The sequence below is a fragment of the Felis catus genome, chromosome A2, assembly GCF_018350175.1.
Source record: "Felis catus isolate Fca126 chromosome A2, F.catus_Fca126_mat1.0, whole genome shotgun sequence".
Classification (NCBI taxonomy): Eukaryota; Metazoa; Chordata; class Mammalia; order Carnivora; family Felidae; genus Felis; species Felis catus.
Genome location: NC_058369.1, coordinates 57,091,667 through 57,115,209, shown reverse-complemented (window position 1 = coordinate 57,115,209; position 23,543 = coordinate 57,091,667). Strand labels below are relative to the sequence as shown.

Sequence of the window (23,543 nt, the reverse complement as noted above, 5' to 3'; positions counted from 1 at the left end):
CCGCGCAAGCGCAATCCGCGCTCTGCGCATGCGCACACTCTCCGTCGCTGCGCCCGGCGTTAACCTTTTCCCTGCCGGGGAGGGGCGGGCCCAGGGCTAGGGGCTCGGGGGGAAGGGCGGAGGCCTTAGACTCGGGGCTGACCACCCCAACTCTGCACCTTACGTCCTCCTTATCTGTGCAATGGGAGCGGTCGTTCCTGCCTCACTGCGTTGTGGCGTTATTTTAAAGGGGCTTTCGAAGGTGAGGCCCTCAGTAGACACCCAATTGTTACCTGTTACTATTTTCACCTTTTCTGGGTGGCTTCACTTTGTTTCCTTACCTCGCCTGATTTTTTTTCTCCCTGGCTCGAACCACCATATAACACACTGTATTTTTACACTATCGATTTTATTGTCTTTTATTCACTGTCGTGGTTAGTGTTGGCATACAGTAGGTGCTCAAGTCAATTCCTGTTAACTGAATGAATGCATGAACTTTCTCTTATAATTCCTATCTGCCCACCCCCATCCCCCATCACATCTAATCCTGGTGCAAATTGTTTTGTACTTTATTAACTTTCAGGGATCGAAAGTAAAAAGCCAGCATAGGAACTTCAATATGCTTTTAAAATACTTTGGATACTTACCGAGCGCCTACTAGATGCGCCGCCCTAGCGCAGAAGGCTGGAATGGGCTGAAAGGGGAAAACGAAACGTCACCCACAGTTTAGGTCTTCCTGGGCATCTGCGCGGGACACCCTAAAGCTAAGGTAAGGATGGTGCGTGCCAGCGTGCCAAACTGCATTTGGCTACGGCAAACCCGAGTCAGGGTGGCCGAGAGCTGACGCATGGCAGGCAATCGGCTTGCCTGAGGAGGGGGCTGCCCGAAACCGGGCGGGGGAGAAGGAGACCTGGTGAGCCAGGAGTGGACACAAGCGGCAGGGGTCTGGGGCTGAGGCCCACAAGTGAAAGAGGAGGTAACAGCTTAGCGAGAGGAGGGGACTAAGGGGGAGGGGCCAGCCTCTAGGGTCTGGCGTTGCCGAGACGGAGGCTGGGGACTTGGAGGGAGCAGGGGAGGGGGATCTTGAGCCAAGATGAAATTGTTAAGAGCCAGAAAGATGTTCAAAATCCTTAACCAGTAACCCACCCCTTATCTGGTGGAAATCATCCTCAAGAAAATAAAGTTGCTCACTGCGGCAGTGTGCAGCAAAGTACCTGGAAACATTCTAAATGACCAGCAAAAATGAGATGGTTGAGGGAATCATGGTGTATCTATCCGATGAAATATTCCACACCCTCTCTAAAGGGATATTTCTGATGATTTGGGAGGCGATATGCTAAAATATAATTCTATGTTTTAATATTCTATAAAACCGTATACCGAGGCCAAAATGTACAATTTTTACAAATACCTTTCCGAGAATGAGAATTGTAGGGGGTGGGCTTGTATAGATAATCGTATGGGCTCTAAGGAAGGGCTTATATATATAATTGTACGGTTTTTATTGTTTTTAAATATTAATATACATTCTTCATGATAATTGCTAAGTCCTTTATAAAGACACAGAATACTGAAAGTACAAGAGAAACAATGAATAACATTGGTAGATTGTACCAATATTCAATACACTGGTTGTGATATTATGTTTTATTAATTTTACTAGTTTAAAAAATTGAGCTGTAACACTACCTAAAATTCACCTTTTTAAATACACAACTCATGGTTCTCAGTGTCTTTGGAATTGTGTACCCATCGCTGCTAATTGCAGACCTCACTCCTAAAAGAACCTGGTATCTATTAGCAGTCAATCTGCATTCCTCACTCCCCTTCCTTCCCCAACCATTAATCTACTTTCTGTCTCAGTGGATTTTCCTCCTCTGGATATTTCATATAAATGGAATCATACAATATGTGGCCTTTTGTGTATCTGGCTTTTTTCACTTAGCATAATGTTTTTGAAGTTCAGCCATGTCATAGCATGAGTGAGTCCTTCTTTTTTATTGCTGAATAATATTCCATTTTATGGATATGCCACATTTCATTTATCATGTATTATTGGTTGACAGGCATTTGGGTTGTTTCTACTTTTTGGCTTTCATGAATGATGCTGCTATGAACATTTGTATACCAGTTTTTATGTGACATGTATTCTCATTTTTCTTGGGTGTATACCTAGGAGTAGAAATGCTAGGTTATATGATAACAGTTTAACATTATAAACAGTTAATTTTCCAAAGCATCAGCACCACTTTATAGTCCCACCAGCAATTTCAATTTCAATTTCAGTTTCTCCACATCCTCACCAACACTTATTATCTTTTTGATCTTTTGATTGTCTTTTGATTATAGCCATCCTAGTGAGTGTGAAATGGTATCTCATTGTGGTTTTGATGTGCATTTCCTCAATGGTTCATGATATTTTGGGTTCTTACATGCCATTTGTATGCATTCTACTTTGAAGAATTGTCTATTTTAATGCTTTGCTCATTTTAAAATTGTTTTTTTTTTTTTTAATTCTAGAGTTGTAAGATATTTTTATATATTCTGGATACTAGATCTTTATCATGTATATGATTTGCAAATATTTTCTTACATTCTGTGGCTTGTCTTTTTGTTACTTGTTTTACAATGTCATTTGAAGATGAAAAGTTGTTTTTTTTTTTAATGAGGTCCAGTTTATTTTTTCTTTTGTTGCTTGTTCTTTTGGTGTCATATGTAAGAAATCATTGCTTAAGCCAAGGTCATGAAGATTTATCCTTATGTTTTTTTACCTAAGAATTTTATAGTTTTACCTCTTAAATTTTAGATCTTTGGCTCATTTTAGTTTTTGTATATGGTGTGAGGTAGGGGTCCAACTTCATTTTTGTTTTTTTTTTTGTTTTTTGGATATCCAGTTGTTCCAGCACTATTTGTCAAAAAGACTGTTCTTTCACCCATTGAATTGTGTTTGGTCAATTTGGCCTTTGACAATTGTGGTGTTGACCTTTGTCAAAAATCAGTTGACACTTGGGGTGCCTGGGTGGCTCAGTCAATTAAGCGCCCGACTCTTGATTTCGATTCAGGTCATGATCTCACAGTTCGTGGGTTTGAGCCCTGCATCGGGCTCCGTGCTGACAGTGTGGAGCCTGTTTAGGATTCTGTCTCCCTCTCTCTCTGCCCCTCTCCTGCTCACTCTCTATCTCTCTTTCTCTCTCTCAAAATAAATAAATAAACATTTAAAAAAATTTTAAAAATCAATTGACAATAATGTATGGCTTTATTTCTGGACTCTAAATTCTGTTCCATTTATCTATACACTATGGTTTCACAAAATGTTATTATTGGGGGAAACTGGGTAAAGGACACTTGGCATTTCTCTATATTATTTCTTACAACTGCTCATGAATCTACAGGTATCTCAATAACAATTTAATTTTTAAAAAGCACAGGTTATTTTTAAGGTACATTCTTACCACCACCACCCCACCTGTACCCCTGAACTAAAAGACCTGTCTTATTCTAAGAATTTTTCTAGCCTTTGTCTGAGTTGCCTACTCTCACCCTCCAGGTGGCACCAACTCTCTCTTTTTACTTCTAGTTTTTCACAAGCAAGAGCTGGAAAAGGCCCTGCCAGGGTCTTTTGACAAGTGCAAGACCCCTTGCCAGACTCTGGCTGTTCACCAGAATGACTCAGGGGCTGCTTCAGGGCTCTGGCCTGCCCTGAAGTTCCCCTCAATTTAACAGGGAGATTCAGACCTGCTGCCTACCTTTGCCTTAGAGGCAGCTTCTAGCCTCATAAAATTAATTCTGGGGTGCCTGGGTGGCTCAGTCAGCTAAGCCTCTGACTCTTGATCTCAACTCATGACTTGAGTCCGTGAGATGGAGCCCTGTGTTGGGCTCTGTGCTGACAGCACAGAGCCTGCTTGTGATTCTTTCTCTCCCTCTCTCTCTCTCTCTGCCCCTTCCCCACTCACGCATGCTTTCTCTCTCTCGCAATATAAATAAATAAAACTTTTAAAAAAGTTTATAAAATGAATTCCCAAAAGAAGCAGTCCACTATTTTTTCTCTTGTTACACCCACCTTTGAAAGCATTCATTCATTTATTCCATCAGCACTTACTGAGCACCCACTATTATATTATTCTTATAAACATAGCAAGTATTCTATACATATAAGGTATTATTTTAATAAAGCTAGGCCTTTTTTCAGGATCAGATAATGACTATAATTCCCCACACACTTTTGCAACCTGTAAAGGCTACACTATAATAAGGTGCGATCATTATTGGGGCAGGAGGATCACAATATAAGTGCGGGCAGACCAGAAGACAGACACTTCATATACTTTATCCTTAACCCACCCAAGCAAAGCTCAAAGTAAACATCACTGTGCTCTTACAGTCACAAAGAATCCAAATCTCAGAGAAGTTATGTACATTGTCAAAGGACACACAGCTACTGAATGACAGAGCTGGCATTCACAGCTAGGTTCTCAGGTTGCCAAAGACTGATGCTTCTTCTCCTGAACTCTGAGCCATCAACTGAAAGGAAATCTCAGGGTCAAGCCACCATCAGGAAGGTTTGTACTCCACACATAGTTATTAAATGACCAGGGAAATTGGTCAGCCTCTTAGATATGCTTTTCTTACACCATTTCTTCCAAGTATCCTAACACAGTTCTATTTATAAATGATTCCTGAATTTAGCAAGAGACATTTCCCAGATAATGTAATATATTTCTTTTTTTTCTGATTAGGAAAAAAAAGCATATATATTTGGGGGGAAGAAATCATAATACAGAAAAGTAAAATGAAAAGGAGAAAACTATTCCCTTTTTATTACATCTTTATTTACATTTGGTGCATACAAAGGAGTTTATGTAATGCATGTGTAAGTTTGGGGGCATGATAATGCAATGACCCTCCTGAACTCACCTCCCAAATGCAGATCTAGAACATCACCAATAACCAGAATCCCTCTACATTATCATGCCATACCTACCCCCCAGAAGTCACTAACACCCTGAATTTTTAGTGTATTGTTTCCCTGCCTTTTGAAAAAAAAATCATCTATGTATGCATGCTTAAAGAATGAACTTTGTAAGTTTTGTTTATTTTTGAGCTTTATAAAAATAGTATCACACCATAAGTAGTATTCCAGGACTTAATGTACTCAGCATTATCGAAGATTTATCTTAAAGTCATGTAACTGTAGTTTATCCTTTTCACGGCTGTATAATATTCCATGGTGAATATACCACAACATACTTATCTGTTTTCCCAATGCTGGGCATTTAATTTGTTTCCAGGTTTTTTTTTTAATTAAAAAAATTTTTAATGTTTATTTATGTTTGAGAGAGAGACAGAGCGTGAGCAGGGGAGGGGCAGAGAGAGAAGGAAACACAGAATCTGAAGCAGGCTCCAGGCTCTGAGCTGTCATGTCAGCACAATGAGGGGCTCGAACTCAGGAACTGCGAGATCATGACCTGAGCTGAAGTCAGATGCTTAACCGACTGAGCCACCCAGGCGCCCCTCCAGGTTTTTTTTTAAAGTGTTTATTTATTTATTTTGATAGAGAGAGAAAGAGAGTGAGAGTGAGTAAGCAAGGAGCAGGGGAGGGCCAGAGAGAGAGAGAGAGAGAGAGAGAGAGAGGGAGGGAGAATTCCAAGCAGATGTCAGTGCAGAGCCTGATGTGGGGCTTGATCCCACAACACCTGAGATCATGACCTGAGCCAAAATCAAGGGTCAGACCAGACGCTTAACTGACTGAGCCATCCAGGCACCCCTCCGGGTTTTTTTTATTACCCAAAATTGCTGCTATGAACATTCTTGTGCCTGTTTTCTATGCATATATGTAGGAATGCCTCTTGCATATATATAAGGAGAGGAATTGCCTAGGATATTAAACCTTACAAGATAATTTCCAATTGTTTCCCAAAGTTGTTGTACCAATTTATATAGTCACACCATGAATCCACATCCTCTCCAAGTCAGTATTGTTAAAATTAGTTTTTGCCGGGGCGCCTGGGTGGCGCAGTCGGTTAAGCGTCCGACTTCAGCCAGGTCACGATCTCGCGGTCCATGGGTTCGAGCCCCGCGTCGGGCTCTGGGCTGATGGCTCAGAGCCTGGAGCCTGTTTCCGGTTCTGTGTCTCCCTCTCTCTCTGCCCCTAGCCCGTTCATGCTCTGTCTCTCTCTGTCCCAAAAATAAATAAACGTTGAAAAAAAAATTAGTTTTTGCCTATCTAGTGGCTATAAATGGAATATGACTGAAGTCTAATTTGCTTTTCCCTGAGATTGAAAATCTTTTATCTGTTTATTGGACAATTATGAAACATCTCTGAAATACCCATTCATGTCTTTTGTTGTTGTTTTTTGGTCACCAATATGTAGGAGTTCTCTTTATCTTGTGAGCACTAATCTTTGTCAATTACATTTATTACAGATAATCTTCTCTCGGTTCTTGACATGTCTTTTCTTTTTTTTTTAGTTTCTTTATTTTTTGAGAGAGAGAGAATGTGCGCAGTGGGGGGTGGGGGGTGGGGAGACAGAATGGGAGAGAGAATTCCAAAAATGTTCCGTGCTCTCAATGTAGAGCCTTCACGGGGCTCAATCTCACAAACTGTGAGATCATGACCTGAGCCAAAACCAAGAGTCAGATGCTTAACCGACTGAGCCACCCAGGTGCCCCATGACTTATCTTTTCATTTGCTTTATGGTATGTTTTGATAAATAGAAGTGTGAATATTTAATGAATTGAATTATCAATATTTCCCTTTGTGGATAGCATTTTTTGTCTTTTTAGAGAAATATTTCCCTTTCCCAAGGATGGAAAGATATTCTTCTATATCAAATATTGTTCCATAGGACTTTCTGCGGTGATGGATATGTCCTTTATCTGTGATATCCAGGACAGTAGCCACTAACCACATGTGACTACTGAACACTTGAAATGTGGCTAGTGTGACCCAGAGACTAAATTTTACATTTTACTTAATGTTAATTTAAAAATAATTTGAGGGATGCCTGGGTGGCTTAGTCAGTTAAGCATCTGGCTCTCAAAATAAATAAATGAACAAAAAAAATAAAAATAATTTAATGTTTTTAAAGGTGTTCTTTATTTTATTTTATTATTTTTGAGAGAGAGAGAGAGAGAATGCGAGCAGGGAGGAGCAGAGAGACAGAAAGAGAAATCCCAAGCAGGCTCCACGCTGTCAGCACAAAGCCAGATGCAGGGCTTGAACTCACGAACTATGAGATCATGACCTGAGCCGAAATCAAGAGTCCAACACTTAAACGACTGAGCCACCCAGGTGCCCTCCAAAATAAAAATAATTTAAAATAGCCATGTGTGGTTAGTGCCTGATGTATTAAACAGTATAGTTTTATGTTTTCTTCTTTAGAAGAAATTTTGCTTTTCACGTTTAATTTCTGACTTCATCTGAAAAATTTGGGTATGGTGTGAGACAAGAAGCCAATTTCATTTTTTTCCAGTATGGATAATCAGCTGCCCCGGCACAATTGATTGAATAATCCTTTCTTTCCATACTGATCTGGACTGCCACTTTTGTCCTGTATCAGTCTTTCACTTATATTCTATTTATCCGGTCATATATCAAAGCCCCATTTCCATGGGTGTGTGTCTAGGCTCCCTGTTCTCTATCCCTGTCAATCCGTCTATCCCTGTGTCTATTCCACAATGTCTTAGTTATCATAGTCTTAGAATAAGTCTTGATATCAATATCAGGTAGAGCAAGGTTTTCCCTATTATCCTTTTTGGAGAATGCCTTGCCTCTTCTTGGCTTCTCCTCCTCCATAGAAATCCTCCAAATAAAGCTTATGCCATAAACAAACCAAACAAACGTGTGGGATTTTAATTACAATTGCATTAATCTGTAGGTCAATTTAAGTAACCTGAGGCACAGCTATCGATTTTATATATGTATGTAGCTTTTGGCTTTTTAAAAGTTGACCTGGGGTCCTTGCATTTTCCCCAAGGGATCCCACATCCTACTGGAGCCTGATGGGTGCCAGGTGCCAGGTGCCAAGTGCACATGTGCACTTCCATGTAATCGTATCACAACCCTAGGTGGCAGGGGTGCTATTGTTGTCTCTGTTTTCCCAGTTAACTGAGGTTTACAGGATTTGATGACTTGCCAGAAGTCATCCAGGGAGCGCCCTTGAAGAGCCATGTCTCTGCAACTTCAAAACTCTAGCTTTAATGTACCAAAGTGTCTTTAACCCACCCCTTAGCTCAGACATTTACTTGTTTCCGGTTTTCCTCTATGTAAGTGATGTTGTGATGAACATCTTTGGTATTCATTTTGTCTCTGTTTCTCATTGTTTTCCTGGGCCACATGGGAGGTAGTCCCTTGTTAAAGTATATGGCGATACTGCCTTCCAGAAAGTTCACGTCAGTTCTACTTTCCCGGCTTGTTTTAGTGTCAACATTTACCAGTCACTGCCCCTAGTGAACAACCAGGAAAAGAAACTGACATTTCTACTGCCACTTCTTTGGGTGGGACAGAGTACTAACTCACTCTCTTATGTTATCTCATTTGATCCTCACAATGATGTCAGGAGACTAAAGCTCAGAGAGGAACATTCATTTGCCCAGGATCATATAGCAAGCTAGAAATGCAAGCAGCCAGAGTGTTACACTTCTTAGAATCTTCCAAAACATTACCCTCGTACTAGGAACAAAATCCAAACTCCCCCCTACGGCCTGTGAATCCCTAATGCCTTGCATACTTCCTCCCTCTCCCACCATGCTCCCTTCCAACCATACTGATATTCTTTCTGTCCCTCCAGCTCTCCAGGATCCTGCCCACCCCAGGGCCTTTGCCCAACCATCTCCTCACATCTTTTACATGGCTGTTGCTCTTTCAGTCTGGTTTAGCTGAAAGGCCACCTCCTCAGAGAGGTGGCCCTGACCTCCATAGCTAAAGTACCACCCTCCTCTTTTCCTCGATCTTGTTTTATTTTCCTCACAGCAGTTTGTCATTGTCAGATGGATCATTGATTTGCTTGCTGTATTTGTCAGGATTCTCCAGAGAAACAGAAACAACAGGGTGTGTGCATGTGGAGAAAGAGAAATTGATTTACTGTAAGGAATTTTCTCACACAGTTATGGAAGTGGGAAGGTCTGACAATCTGCAGGGGGAGCTGACAATCTGAAGACTCAAGAGAGCCGATGGTTTAGTTTCAGTTCGGGTCCAGAGGTCTGAGAACCAGGAGAGCTGATTGCGTTGTTCCCAACCAAAGACTGGTAGCCTCAAGACTCAGGAAGTGCTGATGCCTCGATTCGAATACAAAGGCAAAAGAGAAGCTGATCCCTCAGTTTGAAGGCAATCAGGCAAATGTAGTTCCCTCTTATTCAGCATTTTTGTTTTATTCAGGTCTTCAACTGATTGGATGAGGCCTACCCACATTGAGGAGGACAATCTGCTTTACTCGGTCTACTGATTTATTTAAAAAAAAATTTTTTTAATGTTTATTTAATTTTGAGACAGAGACAGAGTATGAGTAGGGGAGGGGCACAGAGTGAAGGAGACACAGAATCTGAAGCAGGCTCCAGGCTCTGAGCTATCAGCACAGAGCCCGACTCTTGGGCTCGAACTCACTGACTGCAAGATCATGACCTGAGCCGAAATTGCACAACTAACCGACTGAGCCACCCAGGTACACCTCGGTCTACTGATTTAAATATTAATCTCATTCCAAAACACCCTCACAGAAATACCCAGAAAAATATTTGACCAGACATCTGGGCACTCCATAACCCAGTCAAGTTGACACAGAATTAACCATCACACTTGTTTATTGTCATCTCCCCACCTTTAGCTGCTAAGGCAGCTCCTTGACTGCCCTGTCCCTGGCATCCGGCCCATAGTAAGAACTCGGCAACAGCAGTCGAATGAATGAATGGCAGAGCCTAGACTCCAGCCCTGATCTGAGCAATTCCACATTTATTCTTTTTCTGTAGTAAATTACTTCACGTTGATCACTGATGGTTTCCTGAAAAGAAAATCATGATGTAACATCTCAAGTCAAATCAATGTCTGTGTGCAAGCACATGATGTGTGTGTGTGTGTGTGTGTGTGTGTGTGATGACAGAGCCCCAGATTGGGAGTCTGAGGGCACTACTCAGCTTCTTGGGGACCCTTGGTTCCCAAGCAACAAATTAACACCCGTACTGCTCTTCTCTGAGTGTGGGACCCTGAGCCAACTGCAAGCCCAGTAGACCTGTAGCAGAGCTTCAAGGTTACTGAGAGATGATTTCCTGTCACTGCGAGGTAGGAGGAGAAGCATCCACAGGAGGGGTGGAGTAGCTGAATACTTATTCGTGATTCATCAGCGGCTGGTGACAGTGCATAGAAAGGGTTAGAACATCTTCACCCATCAGACAGAAGAATAATGACCTTCCAGTATATCCAAAGGGAGTATCTGTGATAAGCTCTGAGGCCCGGCCTTCCCCACCCCTCCCACCCCCCCCCCACCCCTTGACTGCTTTATGTCAACAATAACACCTGGGCCCAGTAAACATTGGATTGTGCCTGGGTCTGGGGATTCTGTAGTCAGAAGGCCCCCAGAACAAGTCTGTCTTTACTTAAACAGCTAAAATACACATGCATGATGTAGTGGAGTGCACACAAATTACACTTGTGTGAATAAAGCAGGAACACACTTCATGTGCAAGGACTTGGCTCTGGCACCCCCCTGGAGGATGTTTATGGTACAGTTTGTGAAGGACCTTTGACTCAGGAACCCCCAGGAAGTTCAGCCATTTTGTTGTCTCTTGCAAAAAATGTCATCGGGGACCTACTATGCATATGTATTGTGCTTTGCTTGGAAGAGACTTGACCAAGACTTGGTGCATTGGGGAAGGAAGGGTAGGGAGCTGGATTGCCCAAGAGACAGATTGAACATGTATTTGCAACCCAGCCAAACAGGGGCACCAAGAGGAAAGAGAGAGGGAGAATCCTTGAAATAATTAAATCTTTAATATTTACCACCCAAAAAACACTCAAAATAGCCAGTCAAGGGAAATAAAATTAGAACATTGCTGGTTTACATTGTCTTGTTTTTTATTTTGCTTCAGAATTAGGCAAGCAAGCAAAACCTTTTGGTAAATGTGCAAGCTCGATAGCCACTCAGGCTGGGTTCCAGTTCTAGTCCCACCAGAAGTGCCATAGGCATTTAAACATGACCAATTCTTTCCTATTTTAAAAAGGAAAAAAGGATAAAACCCTCCTGACTACTACCATCTTCCCTTTATCTCACCTGGTCTGGAAAGAACATAGACAAGCCATAAAAATTTTACAGACCACGACTTAAAAAGTTGTCCTTATTCTTCTTTGCCTTCAGGCTTGCTGCTGCCCAGCCTTGCCCACCCCACCCCCACCCTTCGAGTCTGCTCTGCCCAAGGTCCCCACCTTTGTTATGTGATGACTGCGGGAGCTTTTGTTTCAGTTCTCTTGCTCAACCTTTCAGCTGCTTTGGAAACCAGACTCCCTTCTTGGAACTCACAGAATGAAATGGTATATTACTTATTTCTTGCTACGTAAAAATCACCCCAAAACTCAGCTGCCAAAAACAACACACGTTTAGTTAGTAAGATACCACCTCATGTGCTTTGGGGTGGCCACTATAGAAAAAACAAACAAACAAAAAACCCAAAACAAACAATCCCCCAGAAAAACCAGTGTTGGCACAGATGTGGAGGAATTGAAACGCTTAGGTACTGCTAGCTGAAATATAAAATGGTGCCATTGCTGTAGAAAACAGTATGGTGATTCCTCAAAAAAATTAAACAGAATTACCATATGATCCAGTAATTCTACTTCTGGGGATATATTCGAAAGAACAGAATATAGGATCTAAAAGAGATATTTGTACACAATGTTTATCGCAGCACTAGTCATAATAGCCAAAAGGTGGAAGCAATCCAAGTATCCATTGATGGATGAATGGGTAGACAAAACGTGGTCTGTACGTACAATGGAATATGATTAAGCCTAAAAGAGGAAGGAAATGCTGACGCATGCTGCAGCAGGGATGAACCTTGAGGACATTATGCTAAGTGAAGTAAGCCAGTCACAAAAAGACAAATGCTGTATGATTCCTCTTCCATAAGTCATCTAAAGTAGTCAAAATTATCTTAAGGACAGAAGGTAGAATGGTGGTTACCAGGGTCTGAGATGAAGGAGAAATGACGTTGTTCCGTGGATACAGAGCTTCAGTTTACAAAACGAAGAAGTTCTAGAGATCTGTCATACAACAATGTGAATATAGCCAATGCTACTGAACTGTACGCTTAAAAATGGTTAAGATGAAAAAAAATAATAAAAATTAAAATAAAAATGGTTAAGATGATAAAGTCTGTTATGTGCTTTTATCACAATTATACATATATATCTTTATTATCTCATACTTTATATATATATACATATGTATATATGTATGTATATTTTATATTATCTCACACTTTAAACATGTATAATATATACATATACTATACATATACCTTTATACCTTAATAAAGGTGTACGTATGATCGATATATATATAAAGATATATATCATATATCATATATATATATATATATATATATATATATATACACACACACACACACACATTCATAGGGAGGAGATTAGACAAGGGCATGAGCGCCAGCAGGCAAGGATCCCTGGGGACTATCTTAGAAATCTTGGGGCGCCTGGGTGGCTCAGTCGGTTAAGCATCCAACTTCGGCTCAGGTCATGATCTCACAGTTTGTGAGTTTGAGCCCTGCGTAGGGCCCTGTGCTGACAGCTTAGAGCCTGGAGCCTGCTTCAGATTCTGTGTCTCCCTCTCTCTGTGCACCTCCTCTGCTCACACTCTGTCTCTCTCTCTCTCTCTCAAAAACAGACATTAAAAATTTTTTTTTAAGAATTAAAAACAAAAAAATAAATCTCATAGGCAGAGAAGGCATGTCCAATTAGAAATATGTTCCCTCCCATTTTTCAAGAAGTGCTTGACTGTCTTAGTCTATCTTTTGTTTTCCTACTTTCGGTAGAAACATACATTTAAGGAATCCTCTCCTTTCAGGGTGCCTGGCTGGCTCAGTCAGTAGGGCATGAGCTCTCGATCTTGCAGTTGTAGGTTTGAACCCAATGTTGGGTGTAGAGATTACTTAAAAATAAAATCTTAAAAGAAAAAAGAAAACCTCTCCTTTCTTTTAACCCTACTAGAAGAAAAGCAGTAATGCGATTGAGATGGTGTCATAGGCTGGATGTTTGTGTCTCCCCCAAATTCATATATGGGAACCTTAATCCCAAATGTGATGGTATTAAGAGGTTTAGATGAGGACATGAGGCTGGGAGCCTCATGATGGGATTAGTGCCCTATAGGAAGAGGAAGAAAGATCTCTCCGTGGATAAGAACCAAGGAAATGCCACGTGAGCACCCAGCAAAAGGTGTGGCTATTTGCAGGCCAGGAAGCAGGCTTCCACTAGGAACTGAATCCGTCAGCACCTTCATCTTAGACTTCTCAGCCTCCAGAACTGTGAGAAATAAATGTCTACAGTGTAAGCCACCCAGTCTATGATATTTTGTTATAGCAGCTCAGGCTGACTAGGCCAGATGGTGAATGACACCTGCCAGGCCTCACACCTCAGCTAATAGGGACAGCCATTTATGACTTATGGCACCTGGCTCTTGGCATACAGGAATTCAGGCCCAGAATGGCCCATATTCCATTTTTTTCCAGGGAAACTAGAATAGAGATTTCAAAAGAAATACTCTTATTTTGGGGCCATCTGGGTGGCTCAGTCGGGTTAGGTGTCTGACTCTTGATTTTAGCTCAGGTCATGATCTCATGTGAGATTGAGCCCAGCTCTGGGCTGACGGTGGAGCCTGCTTGGGATTCTCTCTCTCTCTCTCTCTCTCTCTCTCTCTCTCTCTCTCTCTCTCTCTCCCCCTCTCTCCGCCCCTCCCACCCCTCAAAAGTAAATAAGTAAACTTAAAAAAAAGTTTAAGGGGTGCCTGGGTGGTTCAGTTGGTTAAGCATCCAACTCTTCATTTCAGCTCAGGTCATGATCTCCTGTTTTGTTAGTTCCAGCCCCGCGTGTGGCTCTATGCAGACAGCGTGGAGCCTGCTTGGGATTCTCCTTCTCTCCCTCTCTCTGTGCCCCTCCCCTGCTCACACTCTCTCTCTGTCTCTAAAAATAAATAAAAATAAACCTTTTTTAAAAAGTATTGAAAAAAAAGAAATACATAGTTGAAATTTTAGCAACTAATTCAAAATGTTTTAAAATATTGTGCAGGCCAAGAAGACAGACCAAAAAAACCACATATGCTCCAGCCCAATGATGCCTGTAGATACCACATTGCACCCCCTTCTCTTTTTCCTTGGCTTCTGTGGGGGAGGGGTCACACTGCCCTGGTTTCCCACTTAATTTTTCAGCTGCTGTTTTGCTAGATGCTTTCTTCTCACAACATCAGACATTGACGTTGCTTAAGGCTCTGCCCTACGTCTTCTCAAGCGAGAACGCAACATACTTCCGTGGGTTATCTCAGTTACCCCCAGACTCCATTTACTACTTATGTGGCGACCACTCCTAAATCCGCATCTTCCACCCAAAACTGAGCTCCAGAACCAGGGCAACATAATAAGTGTCTTCTCAGTGCCACATTCCCTAATCCAGTCCATCCCCCTGTCTCCAGCCTAACCCATTGGCTGCCCCTTCTTGGTTCCTCACCTGGCCAATGGCACCACCCCAGTTGCCTAACCCAGAAACCTGGAACCATCCTGACATCTTCTTTCCCCTCATTTGTCACATCCAATCCATCTACATTCTTCCCTGTCTCTTTGGCAAATACATGCAAAGTTCCTTCTTATGGACCAGGCTGTGCACTTGGCTTTGGGGATCAGCAACAAACAGGACAGGAAAGATCTCTGCTCTCTCAAAGCCCACACTCTAGCTGAGGCAATAGTTTAAAACTTATTTCTTCAGCTTGAAAATTAATGTAAAATAGGACTTAACTGGCACATAATAAGTATGCTCAACAAATGCTTGTTGTTAGAGAAAGTTCTGGGCTGGGCTGAGGTAGAAGAGGTAGAGAGAGAGAATGGGACCTACATAGGAATGTTTCAGAAGCAGAATCGACATGGTCTGCTGTGGGTGGGTGAGGCAAGGGAAAGGGAGCAATCAGAGAGGATGTCCATGTCTGGCTTTCATTTTCCAATATCATTTTTGGAAAGGGGATTGTCTAGCACACCACCAGTGTAGGGGAGGGGTGGAAAACAAGGCTCCCAGCGGAGAGCTCCAGTAGACTGTTTCCTGCATGGTCACTTGAATCCACCCTGTCCCTCCCTCTCCCCTATCACCCCGTAGTCCTGGCCGCCTGCCTGTCTCCCTGACTTCTGCAGTAGCTTCCATCCTGTTTCACTGGTGTCCAGCCCTCCTTCACTGTGCAGCTCAGGAGGCCTCGTCCACACAAACTTTCTCTAGTCACTCCCTGGCAAGCAAATAATTGCTTCATGTAAGAGTTCAATAGGTGTCTGTTAACTTATAGGTTTATAAGCTATTGGAGCCAAAAGGGGCCTTAACGCCATCTACTTCAAATATTCAGTCAAGTAGTCTTTCTGCTTCCAGATTTCTCCTCCACTGCTCTGTCCTTATGAGGGGCAGTGTGGCATCGTGACAGAGGTAGGCCTTTGGAATCAAGTAGAACCTGCATTCAGTTCAGGTAAGTTACTTAAATTCTGGGGACTCTAGACATTTTCTTTGTGAAAAAAAGAATTTCCTTTGTAATTGGTATGTTAGGCCCCCAGGACCGCCCTCAGGTTCATGATTTGCTAAAAAGACTCACGCACCTCAGAAAAGCTGTTACACTTGTGGTTACAGTTTATTACAGCAAAAGAATAATGCTTAAAATCGGCAAAGGAAAAAAGTACATCAGGCAGAGTCCAGCAGAGACCAGATGTGTGGTTCTAGTTGTCCTCACCCAGGGGAGTCCTACAGACAGAGCTTGACTCTCCCAGGGATGACGTATGACAGTGCACGCAAATGTTGCTAACCATCTGAGCCTTAGTGTCCAGGGTTTTTACTGAGGGTCAGTTGTATAGGCATGGAGCACCCGCATGACTGGCCACAGGTATGTAGTCTTCCATTACCACTCCCCACCCCAATCAGTCAGACTAAAATAGCGTGGCCAAGGCCCCAGGCAAATGAAAACAGGCATTCATCCCAAGTCACATTGTTAGCATAAGCTATCTGGTGTGACCCAAGGCCCTGAGTATAGAAAGACGGTCTTATCAGGCAGGATATTCCAAGGGTTTATAGGTTATCTCCCAGAGCCAACCAAAGGCCAGTCCTTTCTTTGGACTGTGCAGAGTTTGAGGACTCCAGTCCTGCTGATTTAATCCTTTACTGCATAGTTAGTTTAAAAAATTACCGTGCAAGGGGCACCTGGGTAGCTCAGTCGGTTTAGCATCCAATTTTGGCTCAGGTCATGATCTCGCAGTTTGTGGGCTTGAGCCCTGCCTCAGGCTCTGTGCTGACAGCTGAGAGCCTGGAGCCTGCTTCGGATTCTGTGTCTTCCACTCTTTCTGCCCCTCTCCTGCTTGTGCTCTCTCTTTCTTGCTCAAAAATCAACAAACATTAAAAAAATAATAATAAAAAATACTGTGTGTATCAGCCAGACTCCAGGCAGGAAAATCGAAACCACTGTAGTTATTTAAAACAGAATCGAAATGCCTGGATGGCGCAGTTAAGCGTCCAGCTTTGGCTCAGGTCACGATCTCGCAGTTCATTAGTTCAAGCCCCATGTCGGGCTCTGTGCTGACAGCTCAGAGCCTGGAGCCTGCTGTAGATTCTGTGTGTCCCTCTCTCTCTGCCCCTCTCCTGCTCGCGCTCTGTCTCTCTCTGTCTCTGTCTCTCTCTCTCTCAAAAATAAACATTAAAAAAATAAAAAAATAAAACAGAATTTAGTAGAAGGTGTTGGTTACATAGGTGATGGAGGAGGTGAGAAGCTAGGCAGGAGACAATGAGGGAACCCGGAAATCGGCAACAACAACAGGAAGCCTCTCCTGCCCCTAGGACTAGAGGTGATACCAGAGCCCAAAGGCTGGGGTCATCTGTGGGAACTGATGGGTGGGGACATCTGGGGGACGCTGGGACCACAGAGGGAGGGGCTATCCTGTAGGGAGCCAGAACTATAGAGGAAGAATCAGCTCCTATCCCACCCCCAAGCAGTGGGAGGTAGGGAGATATACCCTGGCTTCTCCCTTCCTCCCATCTGTTAATTTCCCACTTGCATCTCCTATTGGCTGAACCCAGCCATGAGCTTACTGATAAGGGAGCTTGGGAAATGTAGTTTTCACAAGGGTGGGGGCTTTCCAGGAGATGATTCAGACACCGCTTACTTAGGGCCTGTTGTATTATGACACTGCCAGACATGTCCACCTACGTAGCCTGCCTGAGAACTGCCCTGCAAGGAGATATCACTGCTCCATTATACGGATGAGGACATTTAGGGACTCAGGTGAAGAAAAATAGTCTGTGGGGGGGTAGAGAGGGAGCAATTGGAGTGGGAGAAAGGAGGCAGGACTGCAGGCTTTATCCCATCATCAATGCACACAAAGTTTTTCCAAAAACCTTCCAAGTCAGGAAGTATCCCCTGTAGCCAGAGCTGACAGAGGTGGGAAGAGTGAGGTATTAGTTCAACACCTTCTTTTTAATTTTTTTTTCTTAACGTTTATTTATTTTTGAGACAGAGAGAGACAGAGCATGAATAGGGAAGGGTCAGAGAGAGAGGGAGACACAGAATCTGAAACAGGCTCCAGGCTCTGAGCTGTCAGCACAGAGCACGATGCCGGGCTGGAACTCACAGACCACGAGATCGTGACCTGAGCTGAAGTCAGACGCTCAACTGACTGGGCCACTCAGGCGCCCCAGCACCTTCTTTATTAATTTAACCCAGTAAGGAATTTCCTTCCTCAGTCAAATTGCCTGACCCGGGTCTCCCCAGTGAAGACCTGGGTTCACGCACAGCAGAAATTGTTTGCACTGAATCTCTTCTGTCTTTCTTGTTCTCTCTCACGGCTGCAAAGATGACTCGTGGCTACAGGTTTTGTTTCTCCTCTCAAAGACTTACTCGCTTCTGTTGGTTCCTGTCACTCTCACGCTGCCGATAGGTGAGCTCGGCCTGGGGCTTGCTAACACAGGCAGCTGATTACACAGGCTCAGAATCCAGAGGCCAAGGAGCTCCCGCAAATGGTTTGAAACAAACCCTTGAATGATGCCAACTTCACACGTTTGTCCAGGTCTCAGGATCAGAAAGCCCTCTCGTGCACATCCCCCACATTTGGCTCAGCACGCTGGCCGACTTTCCTGTGCTCTCGGATAGGATAAGACGTGGAGATAAAAACCTTATCTCCTTCCTCCAAGCCCTTTGTTCGAAGCTTCTGGCTAATTATAGTTAATTTTCTCAGGTGCGACAATGGTTTGGTGCTTATGTAGAAGAATCGGACTTACCTCCAAATCTTTGAGGAAAACACATGTACACGTGTGCACACACACAGTGAATATGCAACTTATTTTTTTTAATGTTTGTTTTATTTTTGAGAGAGACAGAATATGAGCGGGGGGAGGGGCAGAGAGAGAGGGAGACACAGAATCTGGAGTAGGCTCCCGGCTCCCGAGCTGTCAGCACAGAGCCCCCACGTGGGGCTCGAACTCACAAACCATGAGATCACAACCTGAGCTGAAGTCAGATGCTCAAAAGACTGAGCCACCCAGGCGCCCCTGAATATGGCAACGTATTAATTGTTGGATCTTTTAACTCTTCTGTATATTTGACCTTTTTGTAATACAAATTTTAGCAGCAAAATAATCCCTACTTCCTCTCCTTCAAATTTTTTTTTACATATTTATTTATAACTGTAAAGTTAATTATTTTTTTACTCTCAGATAACCAATCATCATTTCTTTTTAAAATTTTTTTTTTCAACGTTTTTATTTATTTTTGGGACAGAGAGAGACAGAGCATGAACGGGGGAGGGGCAGAGAGAGAGGGAGACACAGAGTCGGAAACAGGCTCCAGGCTCCGAGCCATCAGCCCAGAGCCTGACGCGGGGCTCGAACTCACGGACGAGATCGTGACCTGACTGAAGCCGGACGCTTAACCGACTGCGCCACCCAGGCGCCCCTTTTTTTTTTTTAATTTTTTTTTTCAACCCAATCATCATTTCTTAACCGACTGAGCCACCCAGGTGCCCCAACCAATCATTTCTAATCTCCTTGAGTTGAATTGTGTCATCACTTTGAATTTATTTAATTGCATCCAAGAGGGCAAAAAAAAAGAGGAAAAAGAAATATTTAGACTTAGGTTTGGAGGCAGTATAGAGTAGGATTTGGTTTGGTGGTTTTTGTTTTGTTTTTTTAATTTTTTTCTTAAGTTTATTTATTTATTTTGAGAGAGAGAGAAAGAGAGAGAATGACCAGGGGAAGGGCAAAGAGAGAGGGGAACAGAGGATCCGAAGTGGGCTCTGTGCTGACAACACAGAACCTGATGCGGGGCTTGAACTCACAAACTATGAAATCACAACCTGAGCTAAAGTTGGATGCTTAACTGACTGAGCCACCCAGGTGCCCCCTGGTTTGGCTTGGCTTGGCTTGGCTTGGCTTGGCTTGATTTGGTTTGGGTTTTAAAGACATGAATGGCTTCAGGGTTAGGTAGACCCGCCCCATTCTCTCTCTCCCTCTCCCTCTCTCTCTCAAAGAATAACCAGTGCTGTGGAAACGGGGAAGATAGGATGGGTGTGTGTCTACCGGGGGCCTAGGGAGGGGAAGATGTGGCCCCCAAACCTCAGGAGTCAGAGAGAGAGGAGAGAGTGGCTTGATGTCAGTGCTTCATGAGCTGTAAAATGACCCTATTACCCTTGATGGCCTTGAAGATCATATGAGCAAGGGACTACAATCACCTTGCCAACTTCCCTGCTTTAAGACAGCAGCCTGAACACTGATGCTCAGCTTGAAAGCTGCTCCCTAGGTGGGTAGAGTCTTCCCCCAAGTCTCCGGTGGCAGAGTTAGCCATGCCCTCTCTGGGCCCCCACAGACCTTTCTTTGGCCTCTATGGACACTGGTGTTCAGCCTCCTTCACTTGGGCTGCTGTGCTGGGAGTTGACCTCAGGGAACAGCCGTGTGAAGTGTTTGGGAAATGAATCTTCACTACCTCTTTGTGCACCTTCTGCATCATTGGCACACACACATACACACATACACAACTGTCTGCACGCAGGTGGCACAGAGACTAGCGTGTAGAGGGGCTCAACAAATCTCTGAATGAAGACTCTTGGATTGACTTAACTTGTGCAAGATGCCCGGCAAAGTGGGAAAAACAAAGATAATTATATTGCATCCCTTTGCCTCGGGCTCACAGTCTAGTAGAGGAAGGGTGTAGACGCATACACAACCACTTGTAATGAGAGAGACACTGGTGTTTCAGCTACCTGTTGCTGTGTCACAAGCCATGCCAAACTTATAAAAAATAATGATTTGTTATTTCTCAGGGTTCTGCTATCTGGGCTGGATTCAGCTAGGTGGCCCTACCTGGTATGTGCTGGGGAGGAATGTCCCAGGGGACTTCTTCACTCACATTTCCAGCACTTCAACAGGAACGGCTGGAATCGTGGGGGCTGGCTGGTCTCATCTGTCTCCATGTGGTCTCTTCATTAAGGTAACTCTTTACAAGGTAACTCAGGACCTGGAGACAGTGTCACAAGAGGACAAACAAGCATCGAAGGACTTATCAAGCCTCTGCTTACATCACACTTGCTAAAATCCTATTGGAGAAAGCAAGTCACATGACCATGCCTGGAGTTGATATGTGAGGGACTACAAAAGAGCATGGATATTGGATGCTGTGTTTCGTTGGAGTCCACCAATGTACCAATCTAGCACGACTGAAATTAGCACTGCATACAGGAGTAAATATACTGCCATGGCTCGCCCAGGAGGAAGCTATCATTCTGCTATGAAGATATCGTAGAGCCTTTCACTCATTCATTCGTGTAACAAGCATTTCTTGCGTGTGGGAGTGCCGGGGATTCAGTATGGACAAGACAGATGTGCTCTTGCCTCTGGGAGGTATCAAATAACAAGTACATACGCACATGAGACCATCTCAGGTGATGGTAAGTGCTAAGAAGAAAGTAAAACAGTATAATAGGGTAAAAAGTGAGTAGAGGTTGAGGGACGGCTGCTTTAGCTAAGGAGGTCAGGAGAGCCCTTCCTTGGAGGGGTAGCTGCTCGGAGACCTCAATGATGAGAGGAAGCTGGCCATGTGGAGATCTGAGGAAGAATGTTCTGGGAAGAGGAAACAAGGGCGAAGGAAGGAGGCAGGAATACACCTTGACTAAAACTCAACGTATTTTAGGGACACAAAGAGGTGCCAGAGTGGCTAGCGTGTAAGAAGAGATTGGAGACAATGGGAGCTAAGGTCCAAGGAAGCACGCAGGTGCCCTGCTAGACCTTTGGAGGCAGCCTTGAAGTATTTATTGAATGTCAGGAGCTGTGACCCATGATTCCTTGCCTACAAGCATGGCCTTGAGCATTTCCAGAACCTTTCTGAGAAGCTTGCTAGATGGGGCAACTGCCCAAAGGGGAGGGGCTCAGAAGGAAGTTAAAATAGATCACATTTGAGGCCTAACGTCCCTGTCCTGGAAGTTGGGGAGGCAACACAAAGACCCCCACCACTATCATCTACGATGCAAACAGATATGCTGTCTTGACATAGATTCAAGACACAGGGCCCCTGTTACCCATTTCTAATTATAACCAACATTTGTTTTCACATACATCATCCAATGTAATCCTCACATCCAGCAGGGAGAGGCAGTCTAAGGAAGCAAACATTTAAGCAACCTTGGTGCTAAAGCCCTGTGCTAGGCACCAACCTATGTATTATCTCAGTTATTCTTCCCCACAAGCCTGTGAAGGTTTTATTACTGTCTCCATCTTGCTGTGGAGGACTTAGGTTCAGAGTCAACACAAGGAATGGCAGAACTGCAATTCCAACGTGAGTCCTTTGATTTCCTGCCATAGGTTTGTCTACTCCCTGCAACTCTTGCTGTCTCATAGCAGGGCCTGGCATGGGCAGGTGGCCAGGTTGCGCATTCTCCAAGAGCCTCATCTCTATATAAGGATGTGCATGAGTCAGAGACACCCTGGCAGGATTTAAAGAAGACACTTACCATATTACCTTGAATTTGTCTTCCTTTATCAAATCAGAACACCGGGAGTACACTATGAGTAGATAGATAGATAGATAGATAGATAGATAGATAGATAGATAGATAATTCATATATGTGTAAAAATTTCCCTGTTTATTTACTGTATTTTTTCAAATGAAGAATTGGATCTGTTGCTTTAATTTTAGATGTTTTGTGCCTGAAAAAGTGGCTAGAGATTAAAGAAAAATACTGTGGGGCGCCTGGGTGGATCAGTTGTAAGTGTCCAACTTCGGCTCAGGTCATGATCTCACTGTCCGTGAGTTCGAGCCCTGAGTCGGGCTCTGTGCTGACCTCTCCAAGCTTGGAGTCTGCTTCAGATTCTGTGTCCCCACCCTCCCTCTCTTTGCCTCACCCCGCTCACACCGTGTCTCGCTCTGTCTCTCAAAAATAAATACATGTGAAAAAAAATTAAAAAGAAGAAACAAATATTGAACATATAATTTGAAAAGATAACTAATATACTATTTAAAAACAAACTTATCCCATGTCTTGACTTTCAAAAATACCTGTACGTTCCAAAAAAGAAATATGTGTATCTCCAGACATTCATACAAAACTCTGTAGTTATCTTTAGCACTATTATAAATGCAATGCTTCTGTGTTGAAAGTGTTAAAGTGACATTTAAATATACCACAATTTTTAAACCTGATTTGATATTTCTTCATATTGGAAAAGCAAATGAGAAGTGGCCCAAGCCTCTCTCAACCCCTTAAGGGGCACTCTGCTCCAGCTAATTTGAACCATATCAAATGTAGGATTACTTTGTGTTTTAAGTTGCAGGAAAAAGTGACCTGCTTGGACTAGTTCAGTTTGCATCCCATGTTCAGATATGGCAAAAACACTTGCTGGCCAATCACATCCCCTCACTTGGCAGAGACTGACAAGGGAATCCTCTGCCTCTCTCTCTCTCTCTCTTTCTCTCACCAGCCGTTTCAGATCCTCACCACTGTGTCCCTTACACAGGCTGTCACATGTCCTAGTGACAACCTCTGGCCTGGGGTTGTGGCTGTAACTGAGCATGAGCCTGCGTCCTAAATACCTCTCACTGTGGCCAAGCCTGATTACAATTCTTTCTGGATATAGTCTCTGATTTGCTTTCCAAAGGTCAGCAGCTTGAGTTAATGTGTCCCAAGGATGACCCAATCAGCTTGTATTTAAGAAAGACCTTTTCTAACTTGAAAAAGAAGATTGTGCGGTGCCTGGGTGGCTACGTCCGTTGAGCCTCTGACTTCAGCTCAGCCATGATCTCATGGTTCATGAGTTCGAGCCCCACGTTGGGCTCACTGCTGTCAGTGCAGAGCC

At 43.5% G+C, this 23,543-nt stretch overlaps 1 long non-coding RNA gene across 1 annotated transcript; it reads left to right on the top strand.

Moving 5' to 3' along the window:
- The first annotated feature begins 64 nt into the window (after positions 1-64).
- On the top strand, positions 65-16,451 carry LOC123383781. The gene is made up of 3 exons (XR_006593993.1): positions 65-241; positions 563-748; positions 15,599-16,451. It is a non-coding gene; the product is annotated as an uncharacterized LOC123383781 (long non-coding RNA).
- The last annotated feature ends 7,092 nt before the right edge of the window (positions 16,452-23,543 follow it).